We start from the raw sequence: 18,196 nt of genomic DNA on the forward strand, positions 1-18,196 counted from the left end.
CACTGTCAGTTGATTTCTCAACAGAAATTTTTCAGGCCAGAGGGATTGGCAGGAAGTATTCCAAGTAATGAAAAGTGATGACATAGAATCAAGATGACTCTACCCAGCAAAGCTTTCATTTAGAATTGAAGGACAGATAAGGAACTTCCCAGACAAGAAAAAGCTGAAGGAGTTTATCACCACTAAACCAGTATTACAAGGAATCTTAAAGGGACTTATTTAAGACTGGAGGGAGGTTAGAATGGGGGAAAGGGGAAGGGATTAAGAAGTACAAGTTGGTTGTTACATAGTAGTCATAGGAATATAGGGTATAGCACAAGGAATATAGTCAACAATATTGTAATAACTAGGTATGGTGCCAGATAGGTACTAGATCTACCAGGGTGATAGATGGGAATGGGGTTGGGGGCAGGGTGAAAAAGTGAATGTGTTAAGAAATACAAATTGATAGTTAATACAGTATGGGGAATATAATCAACAATGTTATAAAGATTATGTAAGGTGCCAGATGGGGCACTGGACTTATCAGGGGGATCACTTCATAGATTGTGTCCAATGTGCTATACACCTGAAGCTGCAGTAGAATAATATTGAATGTCAACTATAACTAAATATACAGGTATATATAGTCACGGGATGTGGAGTACAACATAGGGAAGATAGTCAATGGTATTGTAATAGCTATGTAAGTTGTCAGAAGGGTAGTAGTTTGGGGGGTGGGTTATTACTTTATAAGGAGTTTAAGTGTCTAACTATTATGTTGCTTTGTACCCCTGAAACTAATAAAAAAATTTAAAAAGTGATTGAAGCTCTTTTACATTTACTAAAACGACAGAAATATTTAATCTTAAATCTGATATTTTTGGTGTATGTATTTACTGTACTGCCCACTTGCTTTGGTTTGTGTATGTGCATATGCATGCATATTTATAGTTTTCTGAAGCTTTATATTTTTGTTCTGGTGATGATGTTGATGGATATGCCTTATTTAATCCTCAAAAATTTTTAGACTGTGCCTATTCATTTTTTCTTTATCTTCTGATTTTAGTTAACAATGGTTTTCTTAGTATTACCTTTACACTGTTAAATATGTTTTAAATAATACCTTTACCTCTCAGCTACTATAAATGAAGAAATCAGCAAAAACGTACTTTACTTTATTTCTTCTATAATTTTTCCCTTCCTAATTTTCTATAGTATCATTTTTATATTGTTAGGTATATAACCTTTATGTATACATATATATAAATTTTGCCACAAAGTATATATATATTTTGCCACAGTACCTAAGTTTGTTTAGTCTTAGTTTTGCAATTATATATACTTAATGCTCCTGCTTGTTCTTTGCTGAAACTTCCTTTGTCATCCATTGGTTGGTAGAATTTTTTCATTAGCAGTTTCCTCAAGCAAAACATTTCCATGGGAAAAATATTCCCAGAGTTCTTATACATTCAAAACTTTATCCTGGTCAGAATCAACTGGAGGGCTTGTTAAAGCACAGATTACAAGGCCGCAATCCCAATGTTTCTGATTCGGTATTCTGCAGTTGGGTCCAATAATTGATTTTTTTTTTTTTTTTAAGAATTGATCTTTCTAGTAAGTTCCCAGGTGATGCTAATGCTGGTTGAAGGGTCTCACTTTGAGAAACACTATTTTAGTTATTGCTCCATTGTCTTCTGACATTAAATTCATCTGTGGAAAAGTGTGAGGTCAGCCTATATTTTTACCCCTTATAAGTTACTTTGTCTATTTTCCTGGCAGTCCAAATGATTCTAACCTTATTTTGAAATCCAGTAGCTTTAATTGATATATCTGTAAGTAGTTATTTTGTTCAAATGTTTTGGTTACCTTATTTGGGAATTTCGATTCCGCATATTTTGGATCTCCTTTCCCTATCTTCTACAGCTATCATTTTCACTTTAATTCTATTTCATTATTTTATATTGTTTGCTTTTCTCATTTTTATTCTCTATATTGATTATTGTGTTTTACACAGTATCTATTTTTACTTGTGTTCTTTTTAGCTTCATCTTCACTTCTTGGATTTCCCCCCTTCTACTTCTTTCCTGGAGTTGCATTTCATCTTATCTCCTCCTGTCTTGTCATATCTTCCCTGAATTCCCACACTTGTAAAACAAAAATTTATTTGTCCTTGATGGAGGCAAATCAATGTGTTTTTAAATATCAAGGTAGAATGTGTAATCAATCACAGCATTTTTTTCCCTATGGGTAAGGTTTCCCTCTTTTCTACCATTTTTATAGTAATTTTGTATGAAAAAGTTGTATTAGTTTGCATAACAAAATATCACAGATTGGATGACTTAAACAATAGAAATTTATTTTCTTCAGGCTAGAAGTCCAAGTTCAGGATGTTAGCAGCTTTGGTTTCTTCACGGGCCTTTCTCCTTGGCTTGCAGATAGATGGCTGCCTTCTCACTGTGTCCTCACATGATCTTTGTTCTGTGCACACTCACATTTCTGGTATCTCCCCATGCATCCAAATTTCCTCTTTTTATTAGTACCTCCATCAGATTGGATTAGGGCTCAATCTAAAGACCTCATTTAATTAATTAATTAATTACTTTAATTTTACTATTCCTCTACAGCTCCTACCTAGTACAGGGCCTTATATATAGGAATCACTCAGTAAACACTGGCTACAAAGTATGTGTCAGTACCCCAAGTCAATTCTTGGAATTAAGGGAGATCATTTGAAGTGAGCTGGGAAGTCTGAGTAAAGAACGTTGGATAACATGAAGGAGGAGATATAGTAGGAAAATATTCTCTAGGCAGAAACAATTTCATGTGCTAAGGTGGGGGTCAGAAACAGTATGGCATGGTTCGGAAACTACCATAAATTTAGAATGACTGGAGTACATCAATATTTGCTCATATTTCAAAGGACACCAAAGAGTAACTCTAATATGCTAAGATAAATAGTGGAGAACATTTCTTGTGAGGAAATGCTGGGCCTGCAATACGTCTCATATCCCTTTCTGAGGTTAAAATTACCTTAATAAAGCACTTTATTGAAAGTCCCATTGTGGCTGTAAACACTATGTTTCTTGCTTCTTTTTATTCTCCAAATAGAAAACAACAACAAAAAAACTGATAACACTTCCAAACTACTAGTCAGAAACCTGAAAAGTTTCTGAAACAGTTGTACCACTCCTAAAAATCCATTATAATTCTAATACCAGCCTTCTCCCATAAGCAAATAGGATTGTGCTTAATCATCTTTTTAAAGACATGATTTAGAGAGCAGCTTATCTCCAAATCTAGTCACATTCTGAATATACTAGGGGGCTAAAACTTCAACATTTGAATTTTGGAGGTACCCAATTCAACTTATAACAAAAGTGTTTGTCACTTTCTCCTTTCTTTTTTTAAATTAATTATTAAGTGAGTTGTATTTTCCTGGACCAACCATTTGCAAGGGTCTTCTGTGCAGGAAGGGCAAGAAGGACCAAACCAGTTTTCTAGGCTTCAGGATGCTTTGACTGCCAGTCAGACTGTCTCATTCAATGTGGCTCTTCTTTGTGGTTTTTGTGTAGCCTTCCTTCCTTTTCTTCTTTGTTCTAAACTGGCCCCATAGGGCTTCTGCTCCCAGATCTGTTCTCTATGTCATCATCACTAGTCATTGCACAAAGGTAACATAGTCCCTACCTTTCAGGTGGGCATTTCATCTACTTTCTGAGATATACCATATCTGAGTTTCCCAGACACTCTTGTGAACACTCTGTACTTCCTCTTTCTACTGTGCTCCCTGTAACTTCAGCCCAACCTCAGTTCTTTTTATCTCCACCTCTGTTCTGGTTGTTTCACTTTGAGGAAACAACTAAGTTTTTCACTTTGTCATGAACTTCTCATTTTAGGGAGTCTATTTTTGCTGCTATTTTCTTGGATCTGCTGCTGTTGATTCCCTTAAACACTCCAGGTGCAACTAAAGACACTCACGAACGAGGACTTCCAGAACTGCTTCAAAAAGTGGCAAGGCGATGGGATAAGTGGGTTCGAAGCGAGGGGAAGTAATTTGAGAGGTATTAATGGCAATGTGTCTTTTACTGTAATAAAATTATTTTTATTTAAACATTCATTGTATTGTTTGATCACACCTTGTAGATTTATATTTTCCCTGGTGACACAGATAATGCACAATCCTGTGGAAAATTCAAGCAATACAAGAGAATAAAAGAGTGAAAATCATTGAGAGGCAACTACTCAGCATTTTGGTAAACATTCCAAATATCCTTCAATTATGCAAAGATTTACATGAGTAAGTTCATATTGTATGTGCTGTTTCGTGCCATGCATTTTTTTTTTAATTAAATTTATTGGGGTGACAATTGTTAGTAAAATTACATAGATTTCAGGTGTACAATTCTGTATTACATCATCTATAAATCCCATTGTGTGTTCATCACCCAGAGTCAGATCTCCTTCCATCACCATATATTCGATCCCCCTTACCCTCATCTCCCACCCCCCACCCCACGCCCACCTTACCCTCTGGCAACCACTAAACTATTGTCGGTGTCTATGAGTTTCTGTTTCTCATTTGTTTGTCTTGTTCTTTTGTTGTTTTTGGTTTATATACCACATATCAGTGAAATCACATGGTTCTCTGCTTTTTCTGTCTGACTTGTTTCGCTCAGCATTACTCTCTCAAGATCCATCCATGTTGTCACAAATGTTCCTATATCATCTTTTCTTACTGCCGAATAGTATTCCATTGTGTATATATACCACAACTTCTTTATCCATTCATCTATCGAAGGACATTTTGGTTGTTTCCATGTCTTGGCCACCGTAAACAAAGCTGCAATGAACATTAGAGCACACGTGTCTTTATCTCTAAATGTTTTCAGATTTTTTGGGTAGATACCCAGGAGAAGGATTGCTGGGTCATATGGCAATTCTATTCGTAATTCTTTGAGGAACCTCCACACTGCCTTCCATAACGGCTGCACCAGTCTGCATTCCCACCAACAGTGTATGAGGGTTCCTTTTTCTCCACAGCCTCTCCAACATTTGTTACTATTTGTCTTGTTGATGATAGCCATTCTGACTGGGGTGAGGTGATATCTCATTGTGGTTTTGATTTGCATTTCTCTGATGATTAGTGATGTTGAGCATTTTTCATATGTCTATTTGCCATTTGTATGTCCTCTTTGGAGAAATGTCTCTTCAAGTCCTCTGCCCATTTTTCAATTGGGTTGTTTGTTTTTTGTTGTTGAGTTGCATGAGTTCCTTGTATATTCTGGATACTAGCCCCTTATCGGAGGCACTGTTTGCAAAAATCTTCTCCCATTCAGTTGGTGGCCTCTTTATTTTGTCAATGGTTTCTTTTGCTGTGCAGAAGCTTTTAAGTTTCATATAGTCCCATTCGTTTATTTTAGCTTTTACTTCCATTGCCTTTGGAGTCAAGTTCATAAAATGCTCTTTGAACCCAAGGTCCATAAGTTTAGTACCTATGTTTTCTTCTATGCAGTTTATTGTGTCAGGTCTTATGCTTAAGTCTTTGATCCATTTTGAATTAACTTTGGTACATGGTGACAAATAGCAGTCCAGTTTCATTCTTTTGCACGTGGCTATCCAATTCTCCCAGCACCATTTATTGAAGAGGCTGTCTTTGCTCCATTGTATGTTTTTAGCTTCTTTGTCAAAAATTATCTGTCCATATTTATGTGGTTTTATTTCTGGGTTCTCAATTCTATTCCATTGGTCTATGTGTCTGTTTTTCTGCCAATACCATGCTGTTTTGATTATTGTAGCCCTGTAGTACAAGCCAAAGTCAGGAAGTGTGATACCTCCATTATTGTTCTTTTTCCTTAAGATTGCTTTGGCTAATTGGGTCTTTTGTGGTTCCAAACAAATCTGATGATTTTTTGTTCTATTTCTTTAAAATATGCCATTGGGATTTTGATGGGGATTGCATTGAATCTGTATATTGCTTTGGGTAATATGGCCATTTTAATTATGTTGATTCTTCCAATCCATGAGCACGGAATGTCTTTCCATTTCTTTGTGTCTTCTTCAATTTCTTTCAAAAATGTCTTATAGTTTTCAGCATATAGGTCTTTCACATCCTTGGTTAAGTTTATTCCTAGGTATTTTATTCTTTTTGCTGCAATTGCAAAAGGAATTGTTTTTGTATTTCTTTTCTGAGATTTCATTGTTAGTATATAGGAAGGCAATGGACTTTTGTGCGTTGATTTTGTAGCCGGCAACTTTACTGTATTCGTTGATTGTTTCTAATAGCTTTTTGGTGGAGTCTTTAGGGTTTTCTATATATAGCATCATGTCATCTGCAAAGAGTGATAATTTAACTTCTTCATTCCCAATTTGGATGCCTTTTATTTCTTTCTCTTGCCTGATTGCTCTGGCAAGGACTTCCAACACTATGTTGAAAAGCAGAGGTGATAGGGGACATCCCTGTCGTGTTCCTGAACGTAGAGCAAAGGGCTTCAGTTTTTCTCCATTAATTATGAGATTAGCAGAGGGCTTGTCATATATGGCCTTTATTATGTTAAGGTATTTTCCTTCTATACCCATTTTATTAAGTGTTTTAATCATAAATGGATGTTGTATCTTGTCAAATGCTTTTTCTGCATCAATTGATATAATCATATGATTTTTGTCCTTTATTTTGTTTATGTGATGTATCACATTGATGGATTTGCGATGTTGAACCATCCTTGTGCCCCGGGATGAACCCCACTTGGTCGTGATGAATAATCTTTTTAATGCATTGTTGTATTCGATTTGCTAGAATTTTATTTAGGATTTTTGCATCGGTATTCATTAGAGATATTGGTCTGTAGTTTTCTTTTTTGTGCTGTCCTTACCAGGTTTTGGTATCAGGGTAATGTTGGCCTCATAAAATGAGTTAGGGAGTACTGTCTCTTCTTCAATTTTTGGAAGAGTTTGTGCAGAATTGGTATTAGATCCTCTTTGAAGGTTTGGTAGAATTCACTAGTGAAGCCATCTGGTCCCGGACTTTTGCTTTTGGGAAGGTTTTGGATGACTGATTCAATTTCGTTACTGGTGATCGGTCTGTTTAGATTTTCCAGTTCTTCATGGTTCAGCCTTGGAAGGCTATATGTTTCTAAGAACTTGTCCATTTCTTCTAGGTTGTTGAATTTGGTGGCATATAGTCCTTCATAGTATTCTTGGATGATCCTTTGTATTTCTGTGGTGTCCGTGATAACTTCCCTTTTACGTTTCTGATTTTGTTAATCAGTGTCTTCTCTTTTTGTCTTAGTAAGTCTAGCCAAGGGTTTGTCAATTTTGTTAATCTTTTCAAAGAACCAGCTCTTTGTCACATTAATTTTTTCTATTGTCTTTTTGTTCTCTATTTCATTTAGTTCTGCTCTAATTTTTGTTATTTCCTTTCTTCTGCTGACCTTGGGTTTTACTTGTTCTTCTTTTTCTAGTTCTTTAAGGTGTAACATGAGGTTATTTATTTGGGAGTTTTCTTGTTTCTTGAGATAGGCCTGTAATGAGATAAATTTCCCTCTTAAAACTGCTTTCGCTGCATCCCAGAAATTTTGGTAGGATGTATTTTCATTGTCATTTGTTTCTATGTATCTTTTGATCTCTCCTCTAATTTCTTCTTTGACCCAGTCCTTCTTTAAAAGTATGTTGTTTAATCTCCATGTATTTGTGTTTTTTCCCACTTTCTTTATACACTTGATATCCAATTTCAAAGCCTTGTGATCAGAGAATATGCATGGTATGATTTCAATCTTCTTAAATTTGTTGAGACTGATTTTATGTCCCAATATATGGTCTATCCTTGAGAATGTTCCGTGTACACTAGAGAAGAATGTATAGTCTGATGTTTTAGGATGAAGTGCTCTATAAATGTCAATTATGTCCATTTCATCTAATGTGTCATTTAGGGCTACTATTTCGTTATTTATTTTCTGTTTGGATGATCTATCCATAGCTGTCAATGATGTATTTAAGTCCCCTAGTATAATTGTGTTTTGGTCAATTTCTCCCTTTAGTTCTGTTAGTAGTTGCTTGGTGTATTTCGGTGCTCCCTGATTGGGGGCATAAATATTGATGACTGTTATGTCTTCTTGTTGTACAGTCTCCTTCACCATTATGAAATGTCCATCTTTGTCTCTTGTTATCTTTTTCACCTTGAAGTCTGTTTCATCTGATATCATTATGGCTACACCTGATTTTCTCTGGGTACCATTTGCTTGGAGTGTCAATTTCCACCCTTTCACTTTGAGTCTATGCTTGTCCTTGTAGCTGAGATGTGTCTCTTGGAGACAGCATATGGTTGGGTTTAGTTTTTTGATCCAATCTGCTACTCTGTGCCTTTTTATTGGTGAGTTCAGTCCATTTACATTTAGGGTGATTATTGATATGTGAGGATTTCCTGTCATTCTATCTTTAGTTTCTTTGCCTTTTTGTTGTTGTCTATTATTTCTGTGTGGTCGTATTCTATGATGTTTCCCTCTGTTTCTTCTTTTATTTCAGTATATATTTCAATTCTGGATTTATTTTGAGTGGTTACCCTTAAGTTTATGTAAAAGAAAGTTTGATATTTAGAGTATTCCATTTTCTTCAGCATGCTTACTTTCTCCATTCCCATATTCCGGTTCAGGCCTTTACTCTCCCCCTTTTTGAGTTTTGGTTGCCACAAATTGTCCCTGTTGATGGTGGTCGAATAGCCTCCTTTAGTATTTCTTGTAGTGCAGGTCGTGTATTAGAAAATTCCCTCAGCTTCTGTATGTCTGGAAAGGTCTTTATTCCTCCTTCATATCTAAAGGATATCTTTGCTGGATATATTATTCTTGGCTCATGATTTCTCTCTTTCAATAGTTTGAATATTTGGTTCCACTCCTTCTTGGCTTGTAGAGTTTCTGCTGAAAAATCTGATGATAATCTAATGGGCTTTCCTTTGTAAGTTACCGTCTTCTTTTCCCTGGCTGCCTTGAGGATTCTTTCTTTGTCGTTGATTTTAGACAGCTTCAATACAATGTGCCTTGGAGAAGGCCTGTTGTGATTGAGGTAACTAGGTGTTCTATCTGCTTCTTGGATTCGAGGGTCCAGTTCTGTCCACAAATTTGGGAAGTTCTCATCGACAATTTGTTTGAATATATTCTCTGTTCCCTTCTGTCTTTCTTCTCCTTCTGGTATGCCCATTATTCTTATATTGCTCTTTCTGATGGAGTCAGAAAGTTCTTGTAGAGTTCTTTCATTTCTTTTAAGTCTCAAGTCTCTTTCTTCTTCTATGTGTGTCATTTCCAGGTTTCTATCTTCGATGTCACTGATTCTTTGCTCCATCTGGTCAACTCTACTACCTAAGCTGGTTATTTCATTCTTAATTTCTTCTATTGAGTTCTTAATCTCCAGAAATTCTCTTTGGTTCTTTTTTAAGATTTCAATCTCTTTCGTAAAATGCTCATGCTGTTCTTTGATTGAGTTTCTGAGTTCATTTAACTGCCTATCTGTGTTTTCTGGTATCTCGCTGAGTTTTTTCAGAACTGCAATCTTGAATTCTCTGTCATTTAAGTCACATATTTCTGTATCTTTAAGTGCCTTCTCTGGAGATTTTTCACTTTCTTTCTGAGCTATCTTGTTGCCTTGGTTATTCATGGCGATTACTGTTTTACTATTTCTCTTCCTAGACATCTACAGGAGTGACTTCTGAACAGGTTGATAGGAAGAGGTCTTTCTTTTGTTTTCCAGAACTTGTTGGTAGATAGTTTTATTATTTCTCCAACTGCAATTTATTTTTCTTCTCCCACATGGTAGTGCTGTTTTCTCTGTACTATTCCTGCTTCTCATACAATGGGGGGATTCCCCGGGAGACGGGCTTCTCCTCTGTTAATAGTTCGTCTAGGTCACAGGGTGCAGTGTCCCGGTGGGTATGCGGAGAGCTTTTGATGTTCCAAAGCTCTTCCAGCTCCTGATTCAGAGCCCGTATGTTTCAGCAGTTCTGTTTACTCCTGCAGGGATCCGCCCAGATAGGTGGGGCCAGGGGCGGGGTGAGCTGTGAGAGGTGGCCCAGAGCAGTGGCAGCAACCACTACCACAGCCGGTCCTGCTTCCACAGCTCTCTCCCCTTTGCCGGAACTAGTTGGGCTGCAAATCTGTGTCTTTGGTCCACAGTTCTCAAAACAGCAAATTTTCTGTTGTTTTGATCTGACACTGCTACTGTTTCGCTTCTAGCACAGGGCAGGTGGCGGCGGGGCGAGCTCTGGGAGGGGATGGAGGGGGCGGCTAGTCTCAGTGCTGAAGGCTTCCGTTCTCTGCTAGGCAGTGCGGGCTTAAACCACCGTTTTCAGCCTTCTTCCCTCAGTCTTTTCTCCGAGGTCTCTGCCGTGAGCGTTGGGTTCAGCCGTGTTATATGCTGTCCCCTCAGCCCTGTGGAGCCCTGGCGGAGCCCTAGCAGTCCGAGTTCTTCCCTCACTCGCAGCTGCGGTAGTTCCGGGAAGCAGCGAGCTAGGCGCACTGAGCTGGGTCTGCGTTCTGCGCCCACGCGGCTCCGTCTCCACGCGCTTCTCCCTTTCCTCCTCCCTCCACTCGCGCGAATCTCCCACCTGTAGGTGATTTCAGTCGGTAGTGGGCCTGTTCATATTGCCTGTCTGCTGTGCAGGGAGTCCTTTGAGGAGTTTTTGTTGTTCGATTCTTTGTAAATTCCAGGGGAGCTTTACAGAGGCTCACCTCACGCCACCATTTTTCCGGAACTCTCAAGAATTTGTTTCAACTGCATTCCTGAGGTGGAATTGCTGGGTCACAGAAACATGCATGTTCAAAGTTACTGAATAATAAATACCATAGTGTTTTCTAGAGTAATTGTTCCAATTTACTATACAGTGGTATCTTGGTTTTGAATGTAAACCATTCCGGAAGACTGTTCAATTCTGAAACGTTGGAAAACATCTGACAGCTAATCCTCAGGATCTTGCACTCAGTGGAAGCCTCGTGACATGTTTGACTTCTGAGGCGTGTTTGAAAACCGAAGCATTTATTTACGGGTTTACAGTGTTTGTAAACTGAAATGTTCGTCAACGGAGACATTCGAAAACTGAGGTACTCCTGTATTTTACAAGGCCATTTTATTAGCACTGAATTACTTTTCAAAGAAAAACAGTACTTGATTCTAACAGTTATTCATTAGAAAACTTGTTAGCTTATAAAAATGTGATCTACAGAAAACCTTTCAGGAACACTAGTGTTATTTATATTACTTTTTACTCACCAAATATGATTAAGCTTTGCAAAATAATTTACTAATGTTTTTATTATGACTTCGTTATATTGTATTGTATTTGGTTCATGTTTGCTATTTGACATTATTCCAGAAGAACAACAATGAAGCATATTATAATCTGTTTGTATTTTATGCCTTGTCTGGCAAGATTACTTCCTGATTGCTACAGGTATCTGTGACCACCCCTTAACTTCTTCTGGACTTTTTTTTTTTTTTTTTTTAAATGTGGTATGTGCTCTAGCTAATTACAACACTGCCATCTCATGCCCACAAGTGTTAATACAGGTATGAATGTGAGGTGAGTACAGGGACCAGGAGTAGCTCACAGATTTTATTCAGTATAAATATTTTATTTGAAATCTATTTAATATTAAACATCTATGAAATATAAATAATAGCAGAAATGAACTTTACTCTTTCACATTTATTTTACTTGGGTTTCTTTTTCAGTTTAAAAACACTTTCAATTACCTTTACTACTTATATACAAATATTTGGTGTTTAACATTTTTTTATTAGCCGTGTTTCTAAATTACTTACTACAAAATATAAGCAGGTTCTTGACTAGACTGTTATTTTAGAGCCCCTTAGTTTGCCCGCCCCCATTAATTGTATAATCTTTTACCTCATATTTCAAAACATCAAAATTCTTCCTCTCTATCCTTCATCAGAACCATTTCCGGCATATCTGAGAGAAATTAAACTGGGCGTGCCCCAAACCTGCAATCATTTTCTTACTAATGAAATCCGACAACGTTGAACTTCAAAAGCACATCTGACCAATGAGCGTGGCCATGACTCTTGTTTCTGGATAGAATTGTATTTTTGAAGGGTTCTCTAGCAAAGGGCAGGGAATCTGTAACCAAGTGTCCTGCTCCAGCAATTGCATCGCCTGTGTCTGAGTGACAAGCTTGGGGGGAGCATGAAGAGCCGTCAGCATCTGAGGTTTCGGGTTGTGTTTAGGGTGGGGCCTCACCGCCCAGCTCCAGCCAGCTGTGCCCAAAGGTAAAATGTTTGGGGGAAATCAGTTCTTATTTACTGCAGTCAACATAAAAGTAGCTGGGCAAGTGACACCTAGAAGAAAAAATGACAAAGAAAAAAAAAAAGAAAAAGGGTGCGAAGACTCACTTTATCACTCATGGTTTTCTGCGTTTTATTAATAGTTGAGAATATGAATGGATTTTGAAGTTCTTGAGACCTATATTCTACAAGAGCATAATGCCAAAAAAGGCCCCAAGGGGTTTTCGTTAGTTGCAAAATCAGTGCAGATATCCCTCCTTTCTCTCACGTACCCTAAGCCGGAGTACTGATGGTGGGGAGCGCTTTTGGAGGTCGGCAGCTCCTGCGTGCCTCTGCAACGTGGAGATGGTGGCGCTCCGGGCTTTGCAGGAAAGCCTCCACCCCCAGTACACGCCTCGGTCCGCGCGCGCCAGGCCCAGGCAGGGAGGAGAGGGCGGGCTCAGGAAGCCCTCCCCGGGGCGTGGCTAAGGGCTTCTTCCCAGCTCCACTCTGCAGTCTTCAGTTTGGATAAAACACTTGTAAAACAGACCGGGACTTATCAGCAGATCTCATAGGATTGTTTGGTGAAGAAAGGTTCTGCGGGTCTGCACTGGTCGCCTCCCCCAGAGCCGCGCGCCTGAGCGTGGGAGCCAGCGGTCGGCCTGCAGTCGCAGCCGCGGGCCCTGCAGTGGGTGGCGGCGGCCCCGGAAGGAGCAGCGCCGGGTGAGTCCCGCGTGTGTTTATCTCTCCGTGTGCCTGACTTTCTGATTTACCGGTTTGCCTTTTCCACATCCAGGGCCTCGTGACTCTACATTTATTTTTCTTAATCGGAATAGGTAGAATATTTCGTGGGATTTCAAGGCTTTCTTCTCATCGATTTACTTTTGTGTAGTTTTTACTTGTTTTATTCCACTGCTGCGTTACCAGACAACATGAATGAATGATGCAATCCTGCATAAGGTCAATACAAGATTAGGAAAATCTCCAAAATTTGGAGTTGCAGTGTCTGATTTTGTCGTCTTCTTTCCCATTAGAATTTTAAATAAGTACTTACTTAGCAGATACATTATTGTAGAGATACAGCTTCAAGTTGGGAATTAAATAATTCTTTCATTCATTAAATTTATTTACTCTATTTTCTTTATATGTTACTTGCATAAATAGTTGACCGGAATTGGAATGAGGATCAGGGAAGAAAATAATGAAATCCAAGATCTCTGTATTTTACTACAACTGCCTGGTAGGTTTTCAACATAGTAATGACGTAGTCGTGACACTTTCATGTTGGTGAAACAAAGTAGTCGGGACGTTTAAAGTTTTCAAATGATTTGATACATGCCTAGTAACTTTTTAAAGATAACGTTTTATTGATGCATAATTTAATGCAATAATATTCACCCATTTTAAGTGTACATTTTGATGAATTTTGACAATTTTATAAACACCTAATCACCACCAAAATACAACACTTCCATTATCCCTAAAAGTTTCCTAGGGTAACTCTTTGCAGTCAGGTCCCCCTACTCCTAGCCCTACTGATCTGATTTTTGTCATTATGGCATTTGACAAAAAAATGCTATTTTCTAAGATGTTTTGTGTGCATTTTCTAAGGTTTCATATGAATGGAATCATGTTGTATGTACTGTTTTGTGTTTGGCTTCTTTTGGTCAGTATAATGTTTTCTATATTTATCCATGCTTAACATGTATCAGTAATTTATTCCTTTTTATTGCTGATTAGTTATTTGTTTATTCATTTATCTGTTGATGGAACTTATAGTTTTGGGCTATCATGAAAAATGCTGCTATGAATATGTTTTCATTTCTCTTGCATAAATGTCCAGGAGTGAGGTTGCTGAGTCTTGTGGTAATTATATGTTTAACTTTGTAAGAAATTACCAAACTGTTTTTTAAAGTGGTTATATAATTTTACAACCCACCAGTGATGTATAAGATATAAGCGTTCCAATTGTTTCATGTCTTCAATACTTGGTATTTTCAATCTTTTTTATTTCAATCATTCTTCTTTTTAGTTTATTTGCATATCTTCTTTTAAGAAATGTCTATTCAAATCTTTTGATCATATTTTAATGTGTTGTTTGTCTGACTATTGAGTTGTAAGACTTCTTTATTTTGGATACAAGTACATTGTTAAATATATGTATTGGGAATATTTTCTCCCATTTTGTGGCTTTCCTTTTTCTTTTTATTCCATAATGGTATCTTTTCAGGGCAGAAGTGTTGAATTCTGATCAAGTCCTATCTATCACCTTTTCCTTTTCTTATTCATGCTTTTTCGGTTTTGTAAGAAAATTTTGCCTACCTTAAGGTTCTTATATTCGCTATCTATTTATTTTTATTTTTTAGTTGTATGGGGTCAGTATTACTCCCACTAGAAAATGAAACAATGCATTAAATTTTGTTTTGGAAAATCTCTTGGCGTTTCATATGTGTATGCCTCCCTTCTGCCCAGAGATGATGTAGTTCTTGGGCCATTATGCTGCCCTTACCTACATTTGCCTGCTTTTTCTTCTTTTTTAAGTTAAAAAAAATTTTTTTTTCAATTCCGGTTGACATATAGTACTATAATAGTTTCAGCACAGCATACTGATTAGACATTTATATAACTTAGGAATGATCACTCTGTTAAATCTAGTACCCACCTGATATCATACATAGTCATTCTATATAACAATATATTTTATAATAATATAATACTATTATATATTAGTAACATATAATATTATTGACTACATTCCCTATGCTTTACTTTACATCACCATGACTGTTTTTTTTTTTTTTAATTTTATTTTATTAAATTTATTGGGGTGACAATTGTTAGTAAAATTACATAGATTTCAGGTGTACAATTCTGTATTACATCATCTATAAATCCCATTGTGTGTTCATCACCCAGAGTCAGTTCTCCTTCCATCACCATATATTCGATCCCCCTTACCCTCATCTCCCCCCCCCCGCCCCCCTTACCCACTGGCAACCACTAAACTATTGTCTGTGTCTATGAGTTTCTGTTTCTCATTTGTTTGTCTTGTTCTTTTGTTGTTTTTGGTTTATATACCACATATCAGTGAAATCACATGGTTCTCTGCTTTTTCTGTCTGACTTCTTTCGCTCAGCATTACTCTCTCAAGATCCATCCATGTTGTCACAAATGTTCCTATATCATCTTTTCTTACTGCCGAATAGTATTCCATTGTGTATATATACCACAACTTCTTTATCCATTCATCTATCGAAGGACATTTTGGTTGTTTCCATGTCTTGGCCACCGTAAACAAAGCTGCAATGAACATTGGAGCACACGTGTCTTTATCTCTAAATGTTTTCAGATTTTTTGGGTAGATACCCAGGAGAGGGATTGCTGGGTCATATGGCAATTCTATTCGTAATTCTTTGAGGAACCTCCACACTGCCTTCCATAACGGCTGCACCAGTCTGCATTCCCACCAACAGTGTATGAGGGTTCCTTTTTCTCCACAGCCTCTCCAACATTTGTTATTATTTGTCTTGTTGATGATAGCCATTCTGACTGGGGTGAGGTGATATCTCATTGTGGTTTTGATTTGCATTTCTCTGATGATTAGTGATGTTGAGCATTTTTTCATGTCTATTTGCCATTTGTATGTCCTCTTTGGAGAAATGTCTCTTCAAGTCCTCTGCCCATTTTTCAATTGGGTTGTTTGTTTTTTTGTTGTTGAGTTGCATGAGTTCCTTGTATATTCTGGATACTAGCCCTTTATCGGAGGCACTGTTTGCAAAAATCTTCTCCCATTCAGTTGGTGGCCTCTTTATTTTGTCAATGGTTTCTTTTGCTGTGCAGAAGCTTTTAAGTTTCATATAGTCCCATTCGTTTATTTTAGCTTTTACTTCCATTGCCTTTGGAGTCAAGTTCATAAAATGCTCTTTGAACCCAAGGTCCATAAGTTTAGTACCTATGTTTTCTTCTATGCAGTTTATTGTGTCAGGTCTTATGCTTAAGTCTTTGATCCATTTTGAATTAACTTTGGTACATGGTGACAAATAGCAGTCCAGTTTCATTCTTTTGCACGTGGCTATCCAATTCTCCCAGCACCATTTATTGAAGAGGCTGTCTTTGCTCCATTGTATGTTTTAGCTTCTTTGTCAAAAATTATCTGTCCATATTTATGTGGTTTTATTTCTGGGTTCTCAATTCTATTCCATTGGTCTATGTGTCTGTTTTTCTGCCAATACCATGCTGTTTTGATTATTGTAGCCCTGTAGTACAAGCCAAAGTCAGGAAGTGTGATACCTCAATTATTGTTCTTTTTTTTAAGATTGATTTGGCTATTCGGGGTCTTTTGTGGTTCCAAACAAATCTGATGATTTTTGTTCTATTTCTTTAAAAAATGCCATTGGGATTTTGATGGGGATTGCATTGAATCTGTATATTGCTTTGGGTAATATGGCCATTTTAACTATGTTGATTCTTCCAATCCATGAGCACGGAATGTCTTTCCATTTCTTTGTGTCTTCTTCAATTTCTTTCAAAAATGTCTTATAGTTTTCAGCATATAGGTCTTTCACATCCTTGGTTAAGTTTATTCCTAGGTATTTTATTCTTTTTGCTGCAATTGCAAAAGGAATTGTTTTCTATTTCTTTTTCTGAGATTTCATTGTTAGTATATAGGAATGCAATGGACTTTTGTGCGTTGATTTTGTAGCCAGCAACTTTACTGTATTCGTTGATTGTTTCTAATAGCTTTTTGGTGGAGTCTTTAGGGTTTTCTATATATATAGCATCATGTCATCTGCAAAGAGTGATAATTTAACTTCTTCATTCCCAATTTGGATGCCTTTTATTTCTTTCTCTTGCCTGATTGCTCTGGCAAGGACTTCCAACACGATGTTGAAAAGCAGAGGTGATAGGGGACATCCCTGTCGTGTTCCTGAACGTAGAGCAAAGGGCTTCAGTTTTCTCCATTAATTATGAGATTAGCAGAGGGCTTGTCATATATGGCCTTTATTATGTTAAGGTATTTTCCTTCTATACCCATTTTATTAAGTGTTTTAATCATAAATGGATGTTGTATCTTGTCAAATGCTTTTTCTGCATCAATTGATATAATCATATGATTTTTGTCCTTTATTTTGTTTATGTGATGTATCACATTGATGGATTTGCGTATGTTGAACCATCCTTGTGCCCCGGGGATGAACCCCACTTGGTCGTGATGAATAATCTTTTTAATGCATTGTTGTATTCAATTTGCTAGAATTTTATTTAGGATTTTTGCATCGGTATTCATTAGAGATATTGGTCTGTAGTTTTCTTTTTTTGTGCTGTCCTTACCAGGTTTTGGTATCAGGGTAATGTTGGCCTCATAAAATGAGTTAGGGAGTACTGTCTCTTCTTCAATTTTTTGGAAGAGTTTGTGCAGAATTGGTATTAGATCCTCTTTGAAGGTTTGGTAGAATTCACTAGTGAAGCCATCTGGTCCCGGACTTTTGCTTTTGGGAAGGTTTTGGATGACTGATTCAATTTCGTTACTGGTGATCGGTCTGTTTAGATTTTCCAGTTCTTCATGGTTCAGCCTTGAAGGCTATATGTTTCTAAGAACTTGTCCATTTCTTCTAGGTTGTTGAATTTGGTGGCATATAGTCCTTCATAGTATTCTTGGATGATCCTTTGTATTTCTGTGGTGTCCGTGATAACTTCCCTTTTACGTTTCTGATTTTGTTAATCAGTGTCTTCTCTCTTTTATCTTAGTAAGTCTAGCCAAGGGTTTGTCAATTTTGTTAATCTTTTCAAAGAACCAGCTCTTTGTCATATTAATTTTTTCTATTGTTTTTGTTCTCTATTTCATTTAGTTCTGCTCTAATTTTTGTTATTTCCTTTCTTCTGCTGACCTTGGGTTTTACTTGTTCTTCTTTTTCTAGTTCTTTAAGGTGTAACATGAGGTTATTTATTTGGGAGTTTT

At 37.2% G+C, this 18,196-nt stretch overlaps 1 protein-coding gene across 5 annotated transcripts in view; it reads left to right on the plus strand.

The window, feature by feature from the left end:
• The window catches only part of PSPH (phosphoserine phosphatase), an 85,642-nt gene that overhangs the window by 32,324 nt on the left and 35,122 nt on the right, over positions 1-18,196 (plus strand). For 2 of the 5 annotated variants that reach the window (XM_019719098.2, XM_019719100.2), the window contains exons 1-2: positions 12,700-12,960; positions 13,402-13,477. The exons of 1 other annotated variant lie outside the window; for it this stretch is intronic. The gene's annotated coding sequence lies outside the window, so the exon portion shown is untranslated. Of the gene's footprint in view, positions 1-12,699; positions 12,961-13,401; positions 13,478-18,196 lie in introns of those variants that run through there. 2 more of the 5 variants (XM_019719099.2, XM_019719101.2) reach the window with 2 other exon arrangements.

The sequence above is a fragment of the Rhinolophus sinicus genome, linkage group LG03 (genome assembly GCF_036562045.2).
Source record: "Rhinolophus sinicus isolate RSC01 linkage group LG03, ASM3656204v1, whole genome shotgun sequence".
NCBI lineage: Eukaryota > Metazoa > Chordata > Mammalia > Chiroptera > Rhinolophidae > Rhinolophus > Rhinolophus sinicus.